Source organism: Scyliorhinus torazame, chromosome 15, assembly GCF_047496885.1.
Source record: "Scyliorhinus torazame isolate Kashiwa2021f chromosome 15, sScyTor2.1, whole genome shotgun sequence".
Classification (NCBI taxonomy): domain Eukaryota; kingdom Metazoa; phylum Chordata; class Chondrichthyes; order Carcharhiniformes; family Scyliorhinidae; genus Scyliorhinus; species Scyliorhinus torazame.
In genome coordinates, this window is record NC_092721.1 from 37,381,493 (window position 1) to 37,407,015 (window position 25,523).

Genomic DNA, 25,523 nt, shown 5'->3' on the forward strand with positions numbered 1-25,523 from the left:
AGATGGCAGATGGAGTTTAATCTGGACAAATGTGAGGTAATGCATAATGGAAGGTCTCTTGCAGGTAGGGAATATCCAGTGAATGGTAGAACCCTCAGGAGTATTGAAAGTCAGAGAGATCTAGGTGTGCAGGTCCACAGGTCACTGAAAGGGGCAACACAGGTGGAGAAGGTAGTCAAGAAGGCAGACGGCATGCTTGACTTCATTGGCCGGGGCATTGAGTATAAGAATTGGCAAGTCATGTTGCAGCTGTATAGAACCTTGGTTAGGCCACACTTGGAGTACAGCGTTCAATTCTGGTCGCCACACTCCCAGAAGGATGTGGAAGCTTTAGAGAGGGTGAAGAAGAGATTTACCAGAATGTTGCCTGGTTTGGAGGGCATGAGCTATGAGGAGCAGTTGAATAAACTCGGTTTGTTCCCACTGGAATGGCGGAGGTTGAGGGGCAACATGATAGAGGTCTACAAAATTATGAGGGGCATAGACAGAGTGGATAGTCAGAGGCTTTTCCTCAGGGTAGAGGGGTCAATTACTAGGGGGCATAGGTTTAAGGTGCGAGGGGCAAAGTTTAGAGTCGATGTACGAGGCAAGTTTTTTACACAGAGGGTAGTGGGTGCCTGGTACTCGCTACCGGAGGAGGTGGTGGAAGCAGGGACGATCGTGACATTTAACGGGCATCTTGACAAATGCATGAATTGGATGGGAATAGAGGGATACGGATCCAGGAAGTGTAGAAGATTGTAGTTTAGTCGGGCAGCATGGTCGGCACGGGCTTCGAGGGCCGAAGGGCCTGTTCCTGTGCTGTACTTTTCTTTGTTCTTTGTTTGACTCCATCTCTCCCTTCCTTCAACCAGCAGCGACAGCGACAGTGATAGCGATAGCAATGACGACAGCCACAGCACACCGCGTTATGATTACGCCCCTGCACCAGGCCCCACTCCCAGCGAATCCGAGCATGATTCCAGTGACCCCTTCAAAATCACGTACATCAAAGCCCCTGACCCAGACCCACCGCCCGACGATTACGGATTAAAACCTAGTAGCTCCAACCTCGACACACGATTCTGGCACCGAGACAATTTGTTCAGGCTCATCCGGAATGATGAGATGGACCCCAATTCGCCCCAAGCAGCTTTAGCCAAACTACTCCAGTCAAGAGTATGGCAGCCGGGGGAAGGTGATGACATAGAGTCTGACTCTCAGCAAACAAATCCCTTTGCGACCCTGTTCGCTACTGAGCAATGAGGTGTCCACATGATGGTAAAAAGGAACCAATGGAGAGATACGGTGTCCTTTCTGGAACCTGCAACATGTTTGTCATATGTTTGTTCGTTTAATGTACATGTTAAATGTTGTTTGTGAATTTAAAAGTTTTCATGGCCCCACGCCACCACTCTTTTAACGCCCACTGGCAGTTAATGGAACAAGTTTGTCGGCAGACAACCAATCGTAGCTCCTTTCCTGATTTGAAGGTAATCATGAGGTAGCCCCCACGATGACCACATTCTTACCGGTCGCTCAGGCAGTGGAGAAACGGCACTGGACCCCGCCCTGCCTGAGGACCCCCCTCTTGTCAGCTACGCTCGGGTAGAGCACATACGGCACTGGTCACCGTCCTACCCGGGGATTCCACCCAATCTTACCTGCCGCTGCCCATATGCATACCATTTTGTGACTTTTAGATCAAAACTTTTTTGTTTGTTTCTGGCGACTCTTAGGTTGCTTCCATATGCTATTTACATCCTCAAATACTAGGATGGTCGATCGCACAGGCTGCGAGACGGCTCACACTGTGTCAGGATTTTTCTCGGATGTCTTGTCCACATATTCGTTTTTTTAAAAAATGAGGGAGTTTCAGATGGTGACCAATTATAATAGGTAATTGGCAACACAGGACAGACAGACAGACACACAAGATCTTAAGCAAGATAATAACAGATATTATGCTTGTGTCCACAGAACTCCGGTACCTCAGGAACCCCAGAGGAAGAAAAAGAAGAAGACCGACAACAGGAAAGAAGAAGACAACCTTCATGTTTTTCACCTGGATCTTAGCGGGATACCCTCAGTTGTGTGCGGACGCTACCCCCCCCGACCCCTACCAAACAGGCCGTGAATGATTCCCACCCCTGCCATACATTGTACCCCGAGATAGTTAACCCCGAGATAGTTAACCCCGAGACAGTTACCGACACCCCGACCTGGTGTGACAAGTTTATCACCTGGTATTTACTATCTTACATCGTAGAAGCACTCTTAGTACTGGCGATACTCTGCAGTGTCGTGCAGACACTGAGACTCAGAAAATGTTGGAGGAGAGCTTCCGGCAACCGCACTCAGGTACACATATTTAGATCCCCTATCTTCGCACTGCAACAAACCCCCAACCCCTTTAAGTGAATTAAAGTGCATCCGTTTTTTTGTGTGCGTTTTGTTCATTTAATAAAGAAATGTAAACCTCTTGTGCTTGACTGCCAAGCCAGAGAGACTTGTGTCGCTGCTATTTGCACAGTTTAAAATGTTGTAGATTATTTTTGATTGTTTCAGTGAGGATAGTTTATTTAGGATAGTTAGAGGTTCCAGTTTTTTTATTTTTTGTAATGCATGCCTGAATGTCATAGTGCCCCGTAGAATTTTATAATGATGTATGTATATAAAATAACTTAGGTAAAGTTACAATTCATAGGACAGAGCAGTGTAGAGTCTGTGAAGTACTTATGGGTGCCCAGCTTGGTCAGAGAATGAAGACGACGCGGTAATGTGATCTTTCACGTTTTGCGTTGAGGATCACAAGGAGGGTGAGTAGCCATCTGGAATGGCCACTTCCCGATTCCAAAATGGACACTTTGCAAAGATTGCAGGGAAAATGGACAATGCTGAGAAAACAAGCAGGTTCAGAGCTTGTCTGTATATTGGAGCCTCAGCTCCCAGACAAGATCAAAACTATAGGCCCATTAGCATACTAATGGGCCATCTCCGGGAACAAAAGAGTAACATTTGAGTAACCGATACAAAGGCAGACACCCCGGCGCCACAGGAGACCGAAACAAAGCAGGCCAACGGCCACCTAGGACATGCCCAGCCATCAGGGCACCCACCCCTTTATTGGGTGAAATCAATAGGAATGATCAAGAAACAGCCCTATTGATTGGGGCGAAGTTCAAGGCCCGCCCAAAAGAGCACAAAGCCCCTTTGGGTATAAGAAGGAGCTCCCAAGAGAGAATTGTTCTCTTGGACTTGGCTCTCACAGCGGAGAGACCCGTCCACCAGCTGTACCAGAAGCAAGTAAGTCCAAGGTCAACGCTCGCTACCAGATGGATGACCTTAGCTGTTTTCCCTCTACCACTTCGACCCCAGCAGCCTCAGAACCGAACAACGGCCATTGTTCCTCTGGCTGAGTGGGCGCCCGAAGCTAAGTATCGGCTTTAGCAGTAGTGATAGTTTAATCTGTAAAGTTTTCGTGCATGAGTAGATTTAGCTGTATGTGTAAATAAATAAGCATTGACTTTGAACTAACTAACTGGTGTACCGAGTCTTTGATCAGTATTCGGTTTTGAACCTTGTGGCGATATCAAAAGATACCTGGCGACTCTGGAGCAAACGTAATTAGAATTAAGGAAGGCGACCATATTGACCGCCATATTCAGAGCCAACCAAAGAGAGCAATACCTCTAATCCGTGCCCCTCGCACCTTAAACCTATGCCCCCTAGTAATTGACCCCTCTACCCTGGAAAAATGTCTCTGACTATCCATTCTGTCTATGCCCCTCATAGTTTTGCAGACCTAAGCATTCATAATGACAGAATGCTAGCCCTTGTGAGGAATGTCAAGGAAGTGCTCTATTGAAACTGCAAGGCTATATACCAAAGGGTAAAGTTGCCATAGTCCCAGATGACCATTGAGTGGAAGAGCCACCTGGGGATGATTTCATCTGAGGATCACCACATCTCAGATTAGGGGCAAGGTGGAGAAGGCAGGCCTTCATGAATAACCTCAGCTGGTACAGGAATTGAACCTGCGCTGCTGGCTGGGTTCTGCATCATGAACCAGCTATTTAGCCAAGTGAACTAAACCAGACCCCTACTTTGTCACTACTTTATTTCTAATCTATGCCTATCAATCAAAGCAGTCAAAAACATTTTTTTAAACTCCCAGTGTCAGTTGCAGCCTGTTTTCTCTTCAGGACATTTTAAAAATCTTAAAATCTTGGCAGTTATACTCATCTGAACCACCTTCAAGAGCATTCATTGTGGTATCAATTCATGAGTCGTACACTCTAGGTTAAGTCCCTCACAACATCTAAAATGGGTGTCATGATATTCAGGTAAACATCATGGTACAAACATACATGCATACTGATGGACAGATGAACGGACCAATCAACACACATAAGAACATAAGAACTAGGAACAGGAGTAGGCCATCTGGCCCCTCAAGCCCGCTCCACCATTCAATGAGATCATGGCTGATCTTTGTGGACTCAGCTCCACTCTCTGGCCCGTACACCATATCCCCGAATCCCTTTATTCTTTCTTAAAAACGTTGAAAGAAGGAGCCTCAACTGCTTCACTGGGCAAGGAATTCCAGAGATTCACAACCCTTATGGTGAAGAAGTTCCTCCTAAACTCGGTCCTAAATCTACTTCCCCTTATTTTGAGGCTATGCCCCCTAGTTCTGCTTTCCCCGAACAGTGGAAATAACCTGCCTGCATATATCCTATCTATTCCCTTCATAATTTTATATGTTTCAATAAGATCCCCCCGCATCCTTCTAAACTCCAATGAGGACAGTCCCAGTCTACTCAACCTCTCGTCATAATCTAATCCCCTCAACTTTGGGATCAACCTAGTGAATCTCCTCTGCACTCCCTCCAGTGCCAATATGTCCTTTCTCAGGTAAGGAGACCAAAACTGAACACAATACTCCAGATATGGCCTCACCAACACCTTATACAATTGCAGCATAACCTCCCTAGTCTTGAACTTCATCCCTCTAGCAATGAAAGACAAAACTCGATTAGCCTTCTTAATCACCTGTTGCACCTGCACACCAACTTTTTGCGACTCGTGCACCAGCACACCCAGGTCCCTCTGCACAGCAGCATGTTTTAACATCTTACCGTTTAAATAATAATCCATTCTGCTGTTATTCCTCCCAAAGTGGATAGCCTCACACTTGGCAACATTGAATTCCATCTGCCAGACCCTAGCCCATTCATCTAACCTATCCAAATCCTTCTGCAGACTTCCGGTATCCTCTGCACTTTTTGCTTTACCACTCATCTTAGTGTCGTCTGCAAACTTTGCCACATTGCACTTGGTCCCCAACTCCAAATCATCTATGTAAATTGTGAACAGTTGTGGGCCCAACACTGATCCTTGAGGGACCCCACTAGTTACAGGTTGCCAACCAGAGAAACACCCATTTATCCCCACTCTCTGTTTTCTGTTAGTTAACCAATCCTCTACCCATGCTACCACTTTACCCTCAATGCCATGCATCTTTGGTTTATGCAGCAACCTTTTGTGTGGCACCTTGTCAAAAGCTTTCTGGAAATCCAGATATACCACATCCATTGGCTCCCCGTTGTCACTTGCACTGGTAACGTCCTCAAAAAATTCTACCAAATTAGTCAGACACGACCTACCCTTTATGAACCCATTCTGCATCTGCCCAATGAGACAATTTCCCTCCAGGTGCCCCGCTATTTCCTCCTTAATGATAGATTCCAGCATTTTCCCTACAACCGAAGTTAAGCTTACCGGCCTATAATTACCCGCTTTCTGCTGACCTCCTTTTTTAAACAGTGGTGTCACGTTTGCTACTTTCCAATCCTCTGGGACCACCCCAGAGTCTAGTGAATTTTGATAAATTATCACCAGTGCATTTACAATTTCCCTAGCCATCTCTTTTAACACTCTGGGATGCATCCCATCAGGGCCAGGAGACTTGTCTACCTATAGCCCCATTAGCTTGCCCAATACTGCCTCCTTAGTGGTTACAATCATCTCAAGGTCCTCACCTATCATATCTTTATTTCCATCAGTCACTGGTATGTTATTTGTGTCTTCCACTGTGAAGACTGGCCCAAAAAACCTGTTCAGCTCCTCAGTCATTTCCCCATCTCCTATTATTAAATCTCCCTTCTCATCTTCCAAAGGACCAATATTTACCTTAGCCACTCTTTTTTGTCTTATATATTTGTAGAAGCTTTTACTATCTGCTTTTATGTTCTGAGCAAGTTTACTTTCATAGTCTACCTTACTCTTCTTTATAGCTTTTTTAGTAGCTTTCTGTTGTCCCCTAAAGACTTCCCAATCCTCTAGTCTCCCACTAATTTTTGCCACTTTGTATGTTTTTTCCTTCAATTTGATACTCTCCCTCCCCTCCTTAGATATCCACGGTCGATTTTTCCCCTTTCTACCGTCTTTCTTTTTTGTCAGTATGAACCTTTCCTGAACACTGTGAAAGATCGCTCGGAAGGTTCTCCACTGTTCCTCAACTGCTTCACCATGAAGTCTTTGCTCCCAGTCTACCTTAGCTAGTTCTTCTCTCATCCCATTGTAATCGCCTTTGTTTAAGCACAAAACACTAGTGTTTGATTTTACCTTGTCATCCTCCAACTGTATTTTAAATTCCACCATATTGTGGTCGCTCCTTCCAAGAGGATCCCGAACTATGAGATCATTAATCAATCCTGCCTCATTACACAGGACCAGATCTAGGACCGCTTGTTCCCTTGTAGGTTCCATTACATACTGTTCCAGGAAATTATCCTGGACACATTCTATAAACTCCTCCTCAAGGCTGCCTTTACCAACCTGGTTAAACCAATCGACATGCAGATTAAAATCTCCCATGATAACCGCTGTACCATTTCTACATGCATCCGTTATTTCTTTGCTTATTGCCTGCCCTACCATCCTGTTACTATTTGGTGGCCTATAGACTACTCCTATCAGTGACCTTTTCGCCTTATTATTCCTGATTTCCACCCAAATTGATTCAACCTTGTCCTCCATAGCGCCAACATCATCCCTTACTATTGCCCGGATGCCATCCTTAAACAACAAAGCTACACCACCGCCCTTACCATCCATTCTATCCTTTCGTATAGTCTGAACCCTTGGATATTTAACTCCCAGTCGTGACCATCTTTTAACCATGTTTCAGTAATGGCCACTAAATCATAGTCATTCACGATGATTTGCACCATCAACTCATTTACCTTATTCCGTGTACTACGAGCATTCAGGTAAAGTACACTTATGCTGTTTTTTATGTCTTTGTTATGAATCCTAACACTTTGATCAGTAACTTTTCGCAAATTATTTCTCCTCTTACCCTTTCTCCTAATTATCCTTGTCTTTGAACCCATATCTCTACATAATAACCTGTCACGTAACCTGCTGCCTTGCTCTCCACTAACCATTATACTGTCCATAGCTTTACCCTTCCCTTCCCCCCAACTTGCTAGTTTAAAGTCCTTGTGACCAACCTATTTATCCTATTCGCTAGAACACTGGTCCCAGAATGGTTCAGGTGAAGACCGTCCCAACGGTACAGGTCCCTCCTGCCCCAGCACTGATGCCAATGCCCCATGAAATGGAATCCCTCTTTCCCGCACCACTCCTTTAGCCACGTGTTAACTTGCCTAATTTTCTCAACCCTATGCCAATTGGCACGTGGCTCGGGTAGTAATCCAGAGATTATAACCCTGGAGGACCTGTTCTTTAATTTAGTCCCTAGTGTTTGATAATCCCCAAACAGGTCCTCTTTCCTAGTCTTACCTATGTTGTTAGTCCCAACGTGGACCACAACAACTGGATCCTACCCCTCCCTCTCCAAAGTCCTTTCAAGCCGATCAGAGATGTCCCTCACCCTGGCACCGGGCAGGCAACATACCATGCGGGACTCACGATCTGGCTTACAAAGGATGCCATCAATCTCCCTAATTATAGAATCCCCTACAACTACCACTTGTCTTTTTGTTCCCCCCTCTTGAATGGCTTCCTGTACCACGGTGCAGTGGTCAGTCAACGCATCCTCCCTACAGCCCTCTTCCTCATCCACACAGGGAGCAAGTACCTCATACCTGTTGGACAAGGTCAACGGCTGAGGCTCCTCAACTCCTAAACTCAGGATCTCCCTACCTGCCTCCCTTGCAGTCACACCACTCTGTCCCTGACCACTGACCGAATTAACAGTACTTATTCTACCGGGTGTGACTGCCTCCTGAAACAAAGCGTCCAGGTAATTTTCCCCCTCCCTGATGTGCCGCAGTGTGTGCAGCTCGGTCTCCAGCTCATCAATTCTGAGCTGAAGTTCCTCGAGCAGCCAACGCTTGCTGTAGATGTGGTCACTGCGGTCTCAATGGGATCCACCAGTTCCATCATCTTACAGCAACAGCACATCACCTGTCCAGCCATATTCAACTAGTTAATTAATTTAATTAATTAAAAAACATTTTTTTAATAGAACCTCAAGGATAAACCCGAACACCAACAGAAACACAGCCCTCTCTCGCCACTCACCAGAACTCAGTCACTCACCTAAACCCAGATGCACTCTGTTCCAATCAGCACTCAGTCAATCACCTAAACTCAGATGCACTCTGTTCCAATCAGCACTCAGTCACTCACCTAAACTCAGATGCACTCTGTTCCAATCAGCACTCCATGGCTAACGGCACTCCTGCCACACCTTTTGTACCCTGCCTGATTTCCAATGAGCCAATAGGCCAGCTCCAGGAACTGAAGTCTCCAACTGCCACTCGACCTGTAAACTAAGCACTTTTAAATATGCACTCACCTCTCCCAGCAACCCTGCAGCCTGTGGCCTGCTCCAGGACCTGAAGTCTCTTTTAAATATGCACTCACCTCTCCCAGCAACCCTGCAGCCTGTGGCCTGCTCCAGGAACTGAAGTCTCTTTTAAATATGCACTCACCTCTCCCAGCAACCCTGCAGCCTGAGGCCTGCTCCAGGAATTGAAGTCTCTTTTAAATATGCACTCACCTCTCCCAGCAACCCTGCAGCCTGTGGCCTGCTCCAGGAATTGAAGTCTCTTTTAAATATGCACTCACCTCTCCCAGCAACCCTGCAGCCTGTGGCCTGCTCCAGGAATTGAAGTCTCTTTTAAATATGCACTCACCTCTCCCAGCAACCCTGCAGCCTGTGGCCTGCTCCAGGAACTGAAGTCTCTTTTAAATATGCACTCACCTCTCCCAGCAACCCTGCAGCCTGTGGCCTGCTCCAGGACCTGAAGTCTCTTTTAAATATGCACTCACCTCTCCCAGCAACCCTGCAGCCTGTGGCCTGCTCCAGGAACTGAAGTCTCTTTTAAATATGCACTCACCTCTCCCAGCAACCCTGCAGCCTGAGGCCTGCTCCAGGAATTGAAGTCTCTTTTAAATATGCACTCACCTCTCCCAGCAACCCTGCAGCCTGTGGCCTGCTCCAGGAATTGAAGTCTCTTTTAAATATGCACTCACCTCTCCCAGCAACCCTGCAGCCTGTGGCCTGCTCCAGGAATTGAAGTCTCTTTTAAATATGCACTCACCTCTCCCAGCAACCCTGCAGCCTGTGGCCTGCTCCAGGAACTGAAGTCTCTTTTAAATATGCACTCACCTCTCCCAGCAACCCTGCAGCCTGTGGCCTGCTCCAGGAACTGAAGTCTCTTTTAAATATGCACTCACCTCTCCCAGCAACCCTGCAGCCTGTGGCCTGCTCCAGGAACTGAAGTCTCTTTTAAATATGCACTCATCTCTCCCAGCAACCCTGCAGCCTGTGGCCTGCTCCAGGAACTGAAGTCTATTTTAAATATGCACGCACCTCTCCCTGCAACCCTGCACCCTGCACACAACACCACAGCCAATCACAGGCAAGAGCATACACACTACAAAACAGGGAACACAACACTTCCCGGGCATTCCAGCAGGAGACAGCTCAGGGCACAGAGCTCACAGCAAGCCACTCAGACATCCACCATGTGCTGAGTGCCACTCCAAGATAGTATTAGGAATAGGTCCACAGATTCAAGGGTTATGATTGAACCTCAGTAACCAGTTTACCATGTAAATAAATGTCAGTAATAAAACTGAATTGTACCATTCGCAACCGTGTTGGTTCGGCTGTGTAGCAGAGAACCCAACACACCAATGGGGTCTGCTTTAGCTCTCAACTAATTTTAAACGGACCACCACAGTTGTGATCCTTACCAGTGGGAATCATTCCGATCCCCCTATTGATGAAAATCAGACTTCCGAACCAGGCTGATGCTCACCATTTTCAAACGTCAACAGAGTCTCCCTGACTCTGCAAAAATCAGGCCCAAGATCTTTGCTGAGTGACAAGTGAATTCATTGAATGGACCTGCATGGTCCGAAGTTGGAAAATGAATGTCAAAACTATGCTGCGTGAGAAGCGATGTTGTCAGCAGTTCAGATGCTTCTGGCAATCAGAAGGGATTTCTACCCGAGCACCCTTCTCAAAATGGTGCGAGAGCTGGGGTTGAACCATAAGCAGCTGGGAGAGCAGCATTCAGGTTCCCTCAGCGCTGCCTCCAGCTGTACTCCTGGTCAAACATTTGCACACACTTTTCCTCAATAATTTTGATTTGTTATTCTCCATGAAATAACAGCAATAAGACAGATGCAATTTCAAGACGGCTCCCCACTGCCCCCTCATCCCCACCAACTTGGCAAGTGATGCAACATGGATTGTCCACAGAAACCCTATCATTATTTCTCCTTGGTTTCTCCGGCTGTTATGTTGAATGTGTGACAGACAGGTGGGAGAACCTCCACAGAAATTCATTCTGAATCACAATGTTTTTGTACATTGCATCTTGTTACAAAAGTCAATAATGTCTCTATAAATAGAGAAATGAAGAAATGCTATTTATATTGAAAAATCTATTTCATTTTTCTCCCTTATTCTTCAATGAATATTTTTCCTGCTGTTCAACATAATACTTGTAATAATACAATAAACCAACTTAAACATAGGTTATGGGAGTAGAGGATAATTTAACTGGTTTTCAATTGGTTTTGACTGACAGCTTCTAGTTTAAGATGAGATACATTCATACATTCTGATACAACAGGGCTTAGCTCTGCTCTTGTTACCCTTGGCTTGGTTCTGATTTTCTTTCTTCTCTCTCTTTTCCTTACTGTGAGCTGAATTTATCAAGCCTGAACAACGTTGCCCAAAATTTGTTTTCAGAAACAAACACTGCAAGTTAAACTAATCATCTGTCTGACTACGCTGTCGCCATTTTGTTTGATTCAAGCACTGTCTGCTATGATGCTCCGCTTCTCTGTTGAACAATTAATGAAATGCCCTTGTCTTCAAACGGACTAAAGTGAACAGGGAGATGATCAGGCTTATGCCAATTGTTCTCTGCCACCAAGCGTTGAGAGCAGTATGGGAATAGCACAGTTTGATATGCACCATAATCTTTCCTCCACAGAAATATCTTGCCACAGTTTGAGGCAAGATCGCGCACACTTGTGGCACTTTGAGTTAGTCACAGAGCATATTTCTGGCTAGATTTGAAGTGCTGTTTATAACCTGGCGCACAATGCACACCTTTATTCTTCAAGGCACGCAAACACAATTCTTGTCGCCACTTAAACAGCTGAGTTTTATTTTTGTTATAAAATTACTTCAATTTTAGAACAGGCACATCTCTTCTGAAGTCATCCACCTAACCCTCCCTTTGATTGCAGTTCCATATTGCAACAATACAGAGGCACTGGAGAAGATGTAAAAATGATTTGGTACAATGATACTAGAATTGAGAGGGATCTACCTGATGTGTTGGGTGTTCTGGATCACAAACAGGTCACCAACACTGGAAGTGGTGCAACTCAATTTTATTATAAGGTTAACTATATGAACATACTTGAACTGTGGGTAAATGCAATACCAGCTTTAACTGTTGACCCTTGCCTAGTCCTAACCAGGTGATGCACTCAGCAACATGGTGAATGTCTGTGATGCAGGCGATGAGCTCTGTGCTCCGAGCTGGCTGCTACTAGAATGAGCGGGAACTCTCCTGACCCCTGTCTTTGTAGTACGTGTGCTCTCACTGGTGATTGGCTGCAGTGTTGTGTATGCTGATTGGTCCCACTGCAAGTCCATCAGTGTGTGTGTGCATGTCTGCACCATGATATACTGGTGTATATTATGACACTACCAAGAAAGGTTCAACAGCCTGGGGTTCTCTTCTGTGGAAAAGAGAATTTTAAAGGAGATCTAATAGAGATGGATAAAATTCTGTAAGGCTTTGAGAGATAATAATGTTTCCACTTGAGAAGGACACGGAGGCACGATTCTCCCGACCTGTGACTAAGTGCTCCTGCCAGCAGGAAAACCCGAGTGATTCCTGCTGGCGCTAGAAGCGACCTTGAGGTGCATGCAGTGGCACTTTGATGTTTCTTTTGCCTCAAATGGGTTTTCAATGCCAATCGCTGGCAACCCCCCCGCACCTCAGTACTCCCCTTCAGCCTCCCATCTCCCCTTCAGCCCCCCTTTCATTGTCCCCCCAGTTCAGCCCAAACCAACCCGCCCCTTTCAGACCCTGCCCCTTGGCAATGCCAACCTGACACCTTGAACTCTGAGGGTTGACAAAGATGTGAGAACCATCCCTACAATTCTTGCGTGTTCTTGATAAGTACGTACTGGTCAGGTAGGGAGGAAGGCGTCGAGCGAGGGAACCGTGGTTTACCAAAGAAGTGGAATCTCTTGTTAAGAGGAAGAAGGAGGCCTATGTGAAGATGAGGTATGAAGTTTCAGTTGGGGCGATTGATAGTTACAAGGCAGCGAGGAAGGATCTAAAGAGAGAGCTAAGACGAGCAAGGAGGGGACATGAGAAGTATTTGGCAGGTAGGATCAAGGAAAACCCAAAAGCTTTCTATAGGTATGTCAGGAATAAAAGAATGACTAGGGTAAGAGTAGGGCCAGTCAAGGACAGGGATGGGAAGTTGTGTATGGAGTCTGAAGAGATAGGCGAGATACTAAATGAATATTTTTCGTCAGTATTCACTCAGGAAAAAGATAATGTTGTTGAGGAGAATGCTGAGACCCAGGCTATTAGAATAGATGGCATTGAGGTACGTAGGGAAGAGGTGTTGGCAATTCTGGACAGACTGAAAATAGATAAGTCCCCGGGGCCTGATGGGATTTATCCTTGGATTCTCTGGGAAGGCAGGGAAGAGATTGCTGGACCTTTGGCTTTGATTTTTATGTCATCATTGGCTACAGGAATAGTGCCAGAGGACTGGAGGATAGCAAATGTGGTCCCTTTGTTCAAAAAGGGGAGTAGATCCAACCCCGGCAACTATAGACCGGTGAGCCTCACGTCTGTTGTGGGTAAAGTCTTGGAGGGGATTATAAGAGACACGATTTATAATCATCTAGATAGGAATAATATGATCAGGGATAGTCAGCTTGGCTTTGTGAAGGGTAGGTCATGCCTCACAAACCTTATCGAGTTCTTTGAGAAGGTGACTGAACAGGTAGACGAGGGTAGAGCAGTTGATGTGGTGTATATGGATTTCAGTAAAGCGTTTGATAAGGTTCCCCACGGTAGGCTATTGCAGAAAATACGGAGGCTGGGGATTGAGGGTGATTTAGAGATGTGGATCAGAAATTGGCTAGCTGAAAGAAGACAGAGGGTGGTGGTTGATGGGAAATGTTCAGAATGGAGTTCAGTTACAAGTGGCGTACCACAAGGATCTGTTCTGGGGCCGTTGCTGTTTGTCATTTTTATCAATGACCTAGAGGAGGGCACAGAAGGGTGGGTGAGTAAATTTGCAGATGACTAAAGTCGGTGGTGTTGTCGACAGTGCGGAAGGATGTAGCAGGTTACAGAGGGACATAGATAAGCTGCAGAGCTGGGCTGAGAGGTGGCAAATGGAGTTTAATGTAGAGAAGTGTGAGGTGATTCACTTTGGAAGGGATAACAGGAATGCGGAATATTTGGCTAATGGTAAAGTTCTTGGAAGTGTGGATGAGCAGAGGGATCGAGGTGTCCATGTACATAGATCCCTGAAAGTTGCCACCCAGGTTGATAGGGTTGTGAAGAAGGCCTATGGAGTGTTAGCCTTTATTGGTAGAGGGATTGAGTTCTGGAGTCATGAGGTCATGTTGCAGCTGGACAAAACTCTGGTACGGCCGCATTTGGAGTATTGCGTACAGTTCTGGTCACCGCATTATAGGAACGACGTGGAAGCTTTGGAGCGGGTGCAGAGGAGATTTACCAGGATGTTGCCTGGTATGGAGGGAAAATCCTATGAGGAAAGGCTGATGGACTTGAGGTTGTTTTCCTTAGACAGAAGAAGGTTAAGAGGAGACTTAATAGAGGCATACAAAGTGATCAGGGGGTTAGATAGGGTGGACAGTGAGAGCCTTCTCCTGCAGATGGAAATGGCTAGCACGAGGGGATATAGCTTTAAACAGAGGGGTAATAGATATATGACAGAGGTCAGAGGTAGGTTCTTTACGCAAAGAGTGGTGAGGCCGTGGAATGCCCTACCTGCAACAGTAGTGAACTCGCCAACATTGCGGGCATTTAAAAGTTTATTGGATAAGCATATGGATGATAATGGCATAGTGTAGGTTAGATGGCTTTTCTTTCGGTGCAACATCGTGGGCCGAAGGGCCTGTACTGCGCTGTATCACGGGTAAGGCAGATGAACTTAGAGCTTGGATTAGTACTTGGAACTATGATGTTGTTTCCATTACAGAGACCTGGTTGAGGGAAGGGCAGGATTGGCAGCTAAACGTTCCAGGATTTAGATGTTTCAGGCGGGATAGAGGGGGATGTTAAAGGGGAGGCGGAGTTGCGCTACTGGTTCGGGGGAATATCACAGCTGTACTGCGGGAGGACACCTCAGAGGGCAGTGAGGCTATATGGGTAGAGATCAGGAATAAGAAGGGTGCAGTCACAATGTTGGGGGTTTACTACAGGCCTCCCAACAGCCAGCGGGAGATAGAGGAGCAGATAGGTAGACAGATTTTGGAAAAGAGTAAAAACAACAGGGTTGTGGTGATGGGAGACTTCAACTTCCCCAATATTGACTGGGACTCACTTAGTGCCAGGGGCTTAGACGGGGCAGAGTTTGTAAGGAGCATCCAGGAGGGCTTCTTAAAACAATATGTAGACAGTCCAACTAGGGAAGGGGCGGTACTGGACCTGGTATTGGGGAATGAGCCCGGCCAGGTGGTAGATGTTTCAGTAGGGGAGCATTTCGGTAACAGTGACCACAATTCAGTAAGTTTTAAAGTACTGGTGGACAAGGATAAGAGTGGTCCTAGGATGAATGTGCTAAATTGGGGGAAGGCTAATTATAACAATATTAGGCGGGAACTGAAGAACATAGATTGGGGGCGGATGTTTGAGGGCAAATCAACATCTGACATGTGGGAGGCTTTCAAGTGGCAGTTGAAAGGAATTCAGGACCGGCATGTTCCTGTGAGGAAGAAGGATATATACGGCAATTTTCGGGAACCTTGGATGACAAGAGATATTGTAGGCCTCGTCAAAAAGAAAAAGGAGGCATTTGTCAGGGCTAAAAGGCTGGGAACAGATGAAGCCTGCGACGAATATAAGGAAAGTAGGAAGGAACTTAAGCAAGGAGTCAGGAGGGCTAGAAGGGGGTCACGAAAAGTCATTGGCAAATAGGGTTAAGGAAAATCCCAAGGCTTTTTACACGTACATAAAAAGCAAGAGGGTAGCCAGGGAAAGGGTTGGCCCACTGAAGGATAGGCAAGGGAATCTATGTGTGGAGCCAGAGGAAATGGGCGAGGTACTAAATGAATACGTTGCATCAGTATTCACCAAAGAGAAGAAATTGGTAGATGTTGAGTCTGGAGAAGGGTGTGTAGATAGCCTGGGTCACATTGAGATCCAAAAAGACAAGGTGTTGGGTGTCTTAAAAAATATTAAGGTAGATAAGTCCCCAGGGCCTGATGGGATCTACCCCAGAATACTGAAGGAGGCTGGAGAGGAAATTGCTGAGGCCTTGACAGAAATCTTTGGATCCTCGCTGTCTTCAGGGGATGTCCCGGATGACTGGAGAATAGCCAATGTTGTTCCTCTCTTTAAGAAGGGTAGCAAGGATAATCCCGGGAACTAAAGGCCGGTGAGCCTTACTTCAGTGGTAGGGAAATTACTGGAGAGAATTCTTCGAGACAGGATCTACTCCCATTTGGAAGCAAATGGACGTATTAGTGAGAGGCAGCACGGTTTTGTGAAGGGGAGGTCGTGTCTCACTAACTTGATAGAGTTTTTCGAGGAGGTCACTAAGATGATTGATGCAGGTAGGGCAGTGGATGTTGTCTATATGGACTTCAGTAAGGCCTTTGACAAGGTCCCTCATGGTAGACTAGTACAAAAGGTGAAGTCACACGGGATCAGGGGTGAGCTGGCAAGGTGGATACAGAACTGGCTAGGCCATAGAAGGCAGAGAGTAGCAATGGAAGGATGCTTTTCTCATTGGAGGGCTGTGACCAGTGGTGTTCCACAGGGATCAGTGCTGGGACCTTTGCTCTTTGTCGTATATATAAATGATTTGGAGGAAAATGTAACTGGTCTGATTAGTAAGTTTGCAGACGACACAAAGGTTGGTGGAATTGCGGATAGCGATGAGGACTGTTGGAGGATACAGCAGGATTTAGATTGTTTGGAGACTTGGGCGGAGAGATGGCAGATGGAGTTTAATCCGGACAAATGTGAGGTAATGCATTTTGGAAGGTCTAATGCAGGTAGGGAATATACAGTGAATGGTAGAACCCTCAAGAGTATTGAAAGTCAAAGAGATCTAGGAGTACAGGTCCACAGGTCATTGAAAGGGGCAACACAGGTGGAGAAGGTAGTCAAGAAGGCATATGGCATGCTTGCCTTCATTGGCCGGGGCATTGAGTATAAGAATTGGCAAGTCATGTTGCAGCTGTATAGAACCTTAGTTAGGCCACACTTGGAGTATAGTGTTCAATTCTGGTCGCCACACTACCAGAAGGATGTGGAGGCTTTAGAGAGGGTGCAGAAGAGATTTACCAGAATGTTGCCTGGTATGGAGGGCATTAGCTATGAGGAGCGGTTGAATAAACTCGGTTTGTTCTCACTGGAACGAAGGAGGTTGAGGGGAGACCTGATAGAGGTCTACAAAATTATGAGGGGCATAGACAGAGTGGATAGTCAGAGGCTTTTCCCCAGGGTAGAGGGGTCAATTACTAGGGGGCATAGGTTTAAGGTGAGAGGGGCAAGGTTTAGAGTAGATGTACGAGGCAAGTTTTTTACGCAGAGGGTAGTGGGTGCCTGGAACTCGCTACCGGAGGAGGTGATGGAAGCAGGGACGATAGTGACATTTAAGGGGCATCTTGACAAATACATGAATAGGATGGGAATAGAGGGATAAGGACCCAGGAAGTGTAGAAGATTGTAGTTTAGTCGGGCATCATGGTCGACACGGGCTTGGAGGGCCGAAGGGCCTGTTCCTGTGCCGTACATTTCTTTGTTCTTTGTTCTTTGTATCGTTCTATGTTCTATGTTCTAATTGCCTCCAGGGTGCTGAGGGAGGTTTCCTTTTGGGAGGTGGGGCTCAGGGGCGCATGTGCTGGGCTAGCGGGACTTAGTTCGGGGGTCTTTCCTGGGATGGTGATCACTTGGCTGCTCTTCGCATCTGCAGCCTTTAAACCCCTTAAACAATCAGTCAGTGTCCAAAATTTGAATTTTTCTCACAGTGAAGTGAAAATGACACCATCTGTAGCCCTAAACCCATCACACAATCAGTTAACACCTCAGAATCTCTCATAATAAAGTGAAAGTGATCCCATCTGTACCCCTAAATCCTTTCCATAGGCTGTCAGTATGTTAAGTTTAATGGTCTATGCGATGAAGGTAAAAATAAATCCCTTTTAAGTGATGGAAACCTTTGACGTTTAATAGGGGCAGCATGGTAGCACAGTGGTTACACTATTGCTTCACAGCTCCAGGGTTTCAAGTTCGATTCTCAGCTTGGGTCACTGTCTGTGTGGAGTCTGCATGTTCTACCCGTGTCTGCGTGGGTTTCCTCCCAGTGCTCTGGTTTCCTCCCACAAGTCCTGAAAGACGTGCTGTTAGGTAATTTGGACATTCTGAATTCTCCCTCTGTGTACCTGAGCAGGCGCCGAATGTGGCGACCTGGGGCTTTTCACAGTAACTTCATTGCAGTGTTAATGTAAGCCTACATGTGACAATAAAGATGATGATTATTATTATTATTATTATTAAGTGGTTTCCTCAGTCAATTTTACTTCCCTTTAAAGGATAGATGCATGTGTGTAATGCCTAGAAGCTTTTAATTGCATTGTTTAAATTCAATTTCACACACTGCTAAAAGTTTTTGATTGACAGTTTGAGGCAGTTTCAAAGGAAGATTCAGATTGTTTATATAGCTCTGCAGGGATCCATTAACTCAGGGGAACAGGTAGTTTTTTTAACCACAGGTTTTGTTACAAGGCTGCCCCTTTGTTCTCAAGTGTTTTCCAGAAAGAGCAGGGACCTGGTCTTTCCAGGAAGCATTTGAGAACAAAGAGGCAGGCCTGCGGTACCCTGAATGACCCCACTATCGAACGGGACTCTGCCATTTTCTTGGCCTTGGCGAGGAATGCCCTGTCGAGGCTGCACTTGGCAAATTTCCTGCACTGACATGCTCACATGAAAGGTGGAGAAGTAAAACCAAGTACTGATGACAAGAATAGCGACAAGCACTTAGCAGCACGATGGAAAGTGGTCAGTCAAAGAAAGCCGAGTTGCATTTATTCAGCACTTTTCACAGCCAGATATCACAAAGCTATTTACAGTGATGTACTTTTGAAATGTAATCGGCGTGATGTCGGAAACACAGCAGCCAATTTGCACAGAGCAGGCTCCAATAAACAGAAATGTGGCCATGAGCAGATTGCTGCTTTTGTGACGTTAGTAGACGGACAAATATTAGTCAGGACATACGAGATAGCTCGCCTGCTAGCCTTCGAAAAAGTGCTAGGGGACCTTTTGCATCTGCTTCATCAGGCTGACTGGACGTTGGTTTAAAATCTCATCCAAAAATCAGCAGCTCTGGCAGTGCAGCACTCTCAATGCTGCACTCGAGTATCAACCTAGGCTTTTGTAGTGGGGCTTGAACCCCCGAACTGTCTGATTCAGGAAGTGAGTGCCACCAGCTGAAACACAGCTGACACTAGCTGAAGTGCCAGCTACTCTTCAAAGTCAGGATCACCTTACTTATGTGGGCAAATAATCCAAGTATTCTTTTCAGTATTGACATATTTGAGTATAATTTTATCCTTTTTGTCATATTTTTCTGCCTTAACACGGACAGAGTGAATGCATCCTTGCACTGGAACTGACAGCTGATACACTAAAGAGGAGAACAAGGTCCCCTTCTGATTTGTCCTCTTTCAGTGACAGAGCAGCTGCCACGGTAACACATTCTACCCAGAAGCCCGGCCAAGAAGCAGTAAGACTTACTTACGATGCAGAGCCGAGGTTCAGTGTCAATTGAAGCTCGCAATTAAAATCCTGATTCTGAGATCCCAATGCTCTACTGTTGTGACAGTCGGCAAACCCCAAAGTATGCAAAATGCTAGCTTTGATTTAATTCAGTAAACATCGTGACTTACATTACCTCGCAGAGATTCTGCTCAACAAACCCCTTGCCAGTGTGCCATCTTTTATACTGGATTCCAGAGGGGGAAAATTGTTCAAAAAATAAGCATAACAAATAAATTGAAAGAAACAAGCTGGAGCAGCACAGGAGCAGGTGCAAAGGAAATACACTGGAAGTAACAATCAGTTGCAGAGATATACCGGAATAAAAGGTACCATGTTTATTAAAAGCTACTTTTCTGAAATGTATTGCTGCAAGAAGCAAATGTGAACATTTGCAAAATAATTAGCAATGACAATTGAAATCACAATTTTGTAATAATTTATTTTGCACTGTAGATGGTAGCACTGATCGCATAAAGCCATGGGTATGGGATAGCTTTTAGCATTGATGCATGAGCGTCCGTGATCTTCAGTAGGATTAGCATTTTCAGCCTTTTGCATTTTGCAAAGTCGAAGAACTGACATCTGGGGTGGGATTCTCTGATTCTGAGGCTAAGTTTTGATTCCATCGTAAACGCCGTCGCATTTCACGACGGCGTCAACATGCCCCCAGGAGCAGCGATTCTGACCCCTAAAGGGGGCCAGCACAGCACTGGAGGGACTCACACCGCTCCAGCTGCTGATCCCGGCGTCAGATGGGCGGCGTGGGTCTGCGCATACTCATTGCGTCCGGCGCGATTGTGCGCATGTTCGGTGGCTCCCTTCTCCGTGCCGGCCCCGACGCAACATGGCGTAGGGCTACAGGGGCTGACGCGGAGCAAAAGAGGCCTTAGCCCGAGAGGCTGGCCCGCCAATCAGTAGGCCCCGATCGCGGGCCAGGCTACAGCGGAGACCCCCCCCGAGGTCGGATCCCCCCTTCCCCATCAACCAGGTCGTCCTTGGATGATGCACACCGAGGTCCCGTCGGGTAAGAGCACACTTGGATGGCGCCGGTGGGACTCGGATTTTTTATGTGGCCATCCCGGGCGGAGAATCGCCGGGGGGCTGCGTACAGCGCCGACCATGCCGGCGCCAATGGCGCTGTTTCTCCGCTCTCCGGAGAATTGGCGGACCGGCATCGGGGCGGCGTCATACGATTCACGCCTGGCCCGGCGATTCTCCGGCCTGGCGTGGGCTAAAAGAATCGCACCCCATGTAAAATGGCAATTTATTTCAATATTGGGCATCTCTATAGTTGGGGCTTGGTTAGTTTCTGTGAATGAATTATTTATGATGTTTAAATGTCTTTAATGATACTTATGCACAGACAATTCATGATTTTTTTTCATTTGAAAATAATGTATAAATGACCAACTTGATTTTGCTCGTTGCATTCAGGATTCCGACAAAAAAACCTCACACCCCTCGCACAGTCCCGCTCCATCCATTGTTTGAACTTTGCATAAATCTTTAGAACAGTAGAGCGAAAACTTCCACAGCTTCACATCCTCAAGAGATGCTCAAACATTGAACACATATTGAATTATTATAGGAGTATATTCTTGTTTCACAGGCGAATGTGGCAGTCAATTTGCGCAAGTTCCCAATGCTATAGAGATGAGTGGCAATTTAGTCTGTATTCAATGCCATTGGTTGAGTGACCAGGATAACTCCAGGACTTCTTATTGTGTGACCTCTTCGTACAGGACAATGAGGCCTTGGCCTATTTAAAAGCTGCCCCTTCCACAAGGCAGCACTCCTTCTGTACTAAACTGAAGTATCAGCTCCGATTATCTGCTCATGTCTTGTAGCAGGGCTTGAAGCAACAGTTTTCTGATTCATGAATGAAAATAGATCGCTGATCTAGGTATTTGATGTGACTCAGTATCCCCCAATTAACTGCTCAAAAAATTATTATTAAGACTTGTGAGAAGAGTAATTAGTTGAAAAGGTTTAAAATAATGGTGTCGCCATAAACATGTTTAAAAGATTTAACGTGCACAAACATATCTTTATCCATGAATCCCTATTATATATTCAGCTAAAGTCAGCCTACAACATAACAATTACTGTACTTCAGAAGTAATTCACTATCTGAGTAGTGCTTTGTGATGTTCTGAGAACATGGGAGGTTTTATTTCAACGCAAGTGGGGGTGGAATTGGAACGCCTAGGACTGAATTTTAACTTTCAGACTCACTGGAATGCTGACAGCATATTAGGAACTCAGACATTCAGGCAGCAGACCTGTCGGTGATGTTTTAACCTGGAATCTGCATTTGCGTCTGACATCCAGGTTTCCTGAACTATTGAGTGGAATTGCGACACACACCAGTCTCTCTCAGCTTCACTATTTAAACGCACGCCTAGCTGCGAGGACCAGATTCGAAGGGTATGGTAGAGGTCTCTTTTCAAGAGTCAAAACCTGCTGATGTGGAGGTTCAGCGTGGCCATGTTGCAGTGAATATGTCTTTGGGGGCGATGCCGCATTGCGTCAGGGCCTTCAGTGGGATTCTGTGCCTCTCAGACAGGAGAAGGAAGGTTGCTCACGGAAACAAGTGGACATGGTTTGAAGAGAATGAGGACATCGGCAGCAGAAGTGTGGATGCAGTGACGAGAGAAGCGCAATGACTTGAGCAAAGCAGGAAAGCTGGAGCTCTGTGCCGATCCTCTCTGTCCTGTGGAGTGGCAGGTGTTTGAGGAGAAGGCCACTGCTGTTCCTGCTGCTGTTGGTGTTGCTGCTGTGCTTCCTGCTGCTTGTCCTCTTCCTCCTCTGAAATCCACCGTGTCTGAGAAGACTGGCAGCTAGGAAGCACAGATCCAAGGCAAAAGAAAACTCTGAGGGAGCAGAAATGACCCCCAAAGAATTTAAACTCACCTCCAAAACAGTGAAAGCCCTCTCTCAGATAAAGTCCTGTGACCAACAAACATTTTCTCAGATAAGGGAGCATGTGCCAGATCTTAGTCTTTAAATAATTTCTTAACCAATAACTTGCTCAACATCCTCTCCCGCTCACCTTGTTTTCACGGACAAACTCCAGAAGGCCTGGAAAATCCTTGCACACACAATTAAATTCAGCTTTCCTGAGAATCAGCGTGGGAGCCACTTTGCTATTACCAAGGGGTTTATCACTGATCTATGTCAGCTGTTGCAAACATAACAACAGCCTCAAAACAGGGACAAGCATTGCCTGTGAATGCCAAGGTCACTGTCATCCTCAACATTTATGCCACAGGCTCCTTCCAGGCTGCAACAGATGGCCTTAGCAACATCATCCAGCTCGCTATACAATGATGTCCCAAAGGAGGGTATTACCTAGGCAATACACCTCCTTCTCTATTGACAGAATGAAGTAGGATAGGGAAGCTTTCATTGTAACCTCGTGAAACTTTCCTTGTGGTGCAACGTGCCATTAACTGAACGCTTATTACCTCAAAAAGGGGGCTGGTTTGGCTCACTTGGACAGCTGGGTCGTGATGCAGAGCGAGGCCAGCAGCGTGGGGTCAATTCCTGTACCCGGCTGCGGTTATTCACGAAGGTCCCACCTTCTCAACCTTGCCCCTTGCCCAAGGTGTGGTGATCCTCAGGTTAAATCACCACCAGTCAGCTGTCCACCTCAAAGGGGAGAGCAGCCTATGATCATCTGGATCAATGGCGACCTTACTTTATTACCTCAGATGTTATGCATGAAAACAGAATCCACTTCCTCCGCATGCAATTGGTTTGCACACAGGCAGAGCATTATACAAGTTTGTACAAGTCATGAGTCTTTCATTCTTTGTCATTACTCGGTGCTGTCTCTATTCCAACTAGGCCTCCGTCATAAAGATTCACTGTTGAATACAAGGGGTGTAGAATCATGGAATTCCTATAGTGCAGAAGGAGGCCATTCGGCTCATCGAGTCTGCACCGACTCTGAAAGAGCACCTGACCTAGGCACACAGCCCCACCTTTGGACTAACACTAACCTTTGGACACGAAGGGGCAATTTAGCATGGTCAACCTGCCCAACCTGCACATCTTTGGACTGTGGGAGGAAACAGGAGCACCTGGAGGAAACCCACGCAGTCACGGGGAGAATGTGCAAACTCCACTCAGAGAGCCACCCGGGTCCCTAGGCTGTGAGGTAGCAGTGCTAACCACTGTGCCACCAGGTTATCTCCTCCAGAAATTGCTTGCGATTTATTGGGAATTCGCACACCTGCACGACTATAGCTCATGGGTCATACTGCTGCATGGAACATAATAGTAGACAATTGGTACCCTGAAACAACGCTTCCATTGTCTGGGTCATTTAGAACGAGCCCTCAACCGACAGCATATCCAGATTTGTGGCCATACTCTGCATACTGCACAACTTGCCCAACTTGTCCATCACCACACCTCAGAAAAGGGAAGCATTTTCATTTAGAAGATGAATCTTAAAAATGGATGAAGATGAGGAAAGAATAGAGAGATGTGTTCCCTTTTGGGAGTAATTGGCAATTCCAGTGCAAATAATGTCTTGTTTTAAAAAGTGTTCCTCCTTACCAGGGTGCATCCAATCCTATTTGCATATCACCAATGTAAAATCTTAATAAAATTGCATAACAAAACATAATTTTAAAAATTGCTTTAGCAGTTAATTCCTGATACATTTTAAGGGTGGTAACTTGGCGATTTTGATTAATTTAGCTGAAAATGGGTTTATCACAAGAAAATAATCAATCATTTTAATCCATGTCAATTCACCACTTGCCTGATGTAAAACAACAGAAGTCCAAAGGTGTGCAAGTTAGGTAGATTGGCCATGCTGAATTTTTCCGTAGTGTCCAGGGATGTGCAGGTTAGGTAGATTGGCCATGCTGAATTTTTCCGTAGTGTCCAGGGATGTGCAGGTTAGGTAGATTGGCCATGCTGAATTTCCCCGTAGTGTCCAGGGATGTGCAAATTAGGTTATGGAGTTAAGGGAAGGCTGGCGAGTGGACCTAGGTGGAGTGCTCTTTCGGAGGGTTGGTGCAGGCTCGGTGGGCCGATTGTCCTCCATCGACACCGTAGGGATTCTGTGATTCAATGATTCTATGAGATACCAGCTTGTGAAGAAATAAAACAAGGAGGTTGAGGAAGCAGAGAAAAAGAGGAATCCGCAAGGACACATCTTTTTTCTTAGAGTTCTATGAGAACAGCTAATGGAGGAGTACACCCATTATCCACCACTCCAAGAGGGGTGGGCTTACAGGGGTACTGATTACCTGCAACTGGGCCAAAAATTCCATCAGCACCACACCAACCAGAAAACCAGCCGCTCCACAGTGATCATTCAATGTGATAGATCTCGAGCAAATCAAGGATTTTGGTTGGGCCTGTATGGCAGACCTCAGTGAGGGAAATGGGGGTTGGATTTTGGAAGTGAGCAGGGAGGGATAAAGAAGGGTATAATCTTGGAGGTTTGGCCCTGATGGATGCGGGGAGCCCCAAAGGGTAGCACCACTTTATACCCAACAGTCGAACTGTTTGTTTTGCCTCTACCTTCCCCTGCTGCAAGTATCATAGCGGTGGAGGTTGATTGAGATCATTACATTTCCTCTTTAGGGCCTCAATAGGCCCAAGGTGGGGCAGACACCCATGGTTTGGAAATGGGCGGAAAGGTGATGAGCAGGCCACCGCTCAGTCTGCAGCTCCTCCCCATCTTCAAATATGTCAGTGGTGGTTGTGACCCGTAAAATTCAATCCCAAGTCTTCATTAACTAGCAATCCCAAGCTCCTTAGATTTCCTCTTGCAATTACCATCACATTGTCTTGTTTCCTTTAAACCTTTTGGTATCTCCCTCACGAGATAGCTGACATATAAACAAACACCAATTACAAATGTAAACCAACATTTATCAAATTCTTATTGGCAATCAGCACAGAAAATAAGGCTAATTAGCTCAGTGCCTGCATTTTATGCATCTTTCTCATTTGTTG

At 46.0% G+C, this 25,523-nt stretch overlaps 1 long non-coding RNA gene across 1 annotated transcript in view; it reads left to right on the forward strand.

Annotated features, from left to right (window-relative positions):
- The first annotated feature begins 19,405 nt into the window (after positions 1–19,405).
- Positions 19,406–25,523, forward strand: part of LOC140391575 (uncharacterized) — a 35,815-nt gene continuing 29,697 nt past the window's right edge. Inside the window, exon 1 of the long non-coding RNA XR_011935112.1 lies at positions 19,406–19,867. This is a non-coding gene — a long non-coding RNA (uncharacterized lncRNA). The remainder of the gene's footprint in view (positions 19,868–25,523) is intronic.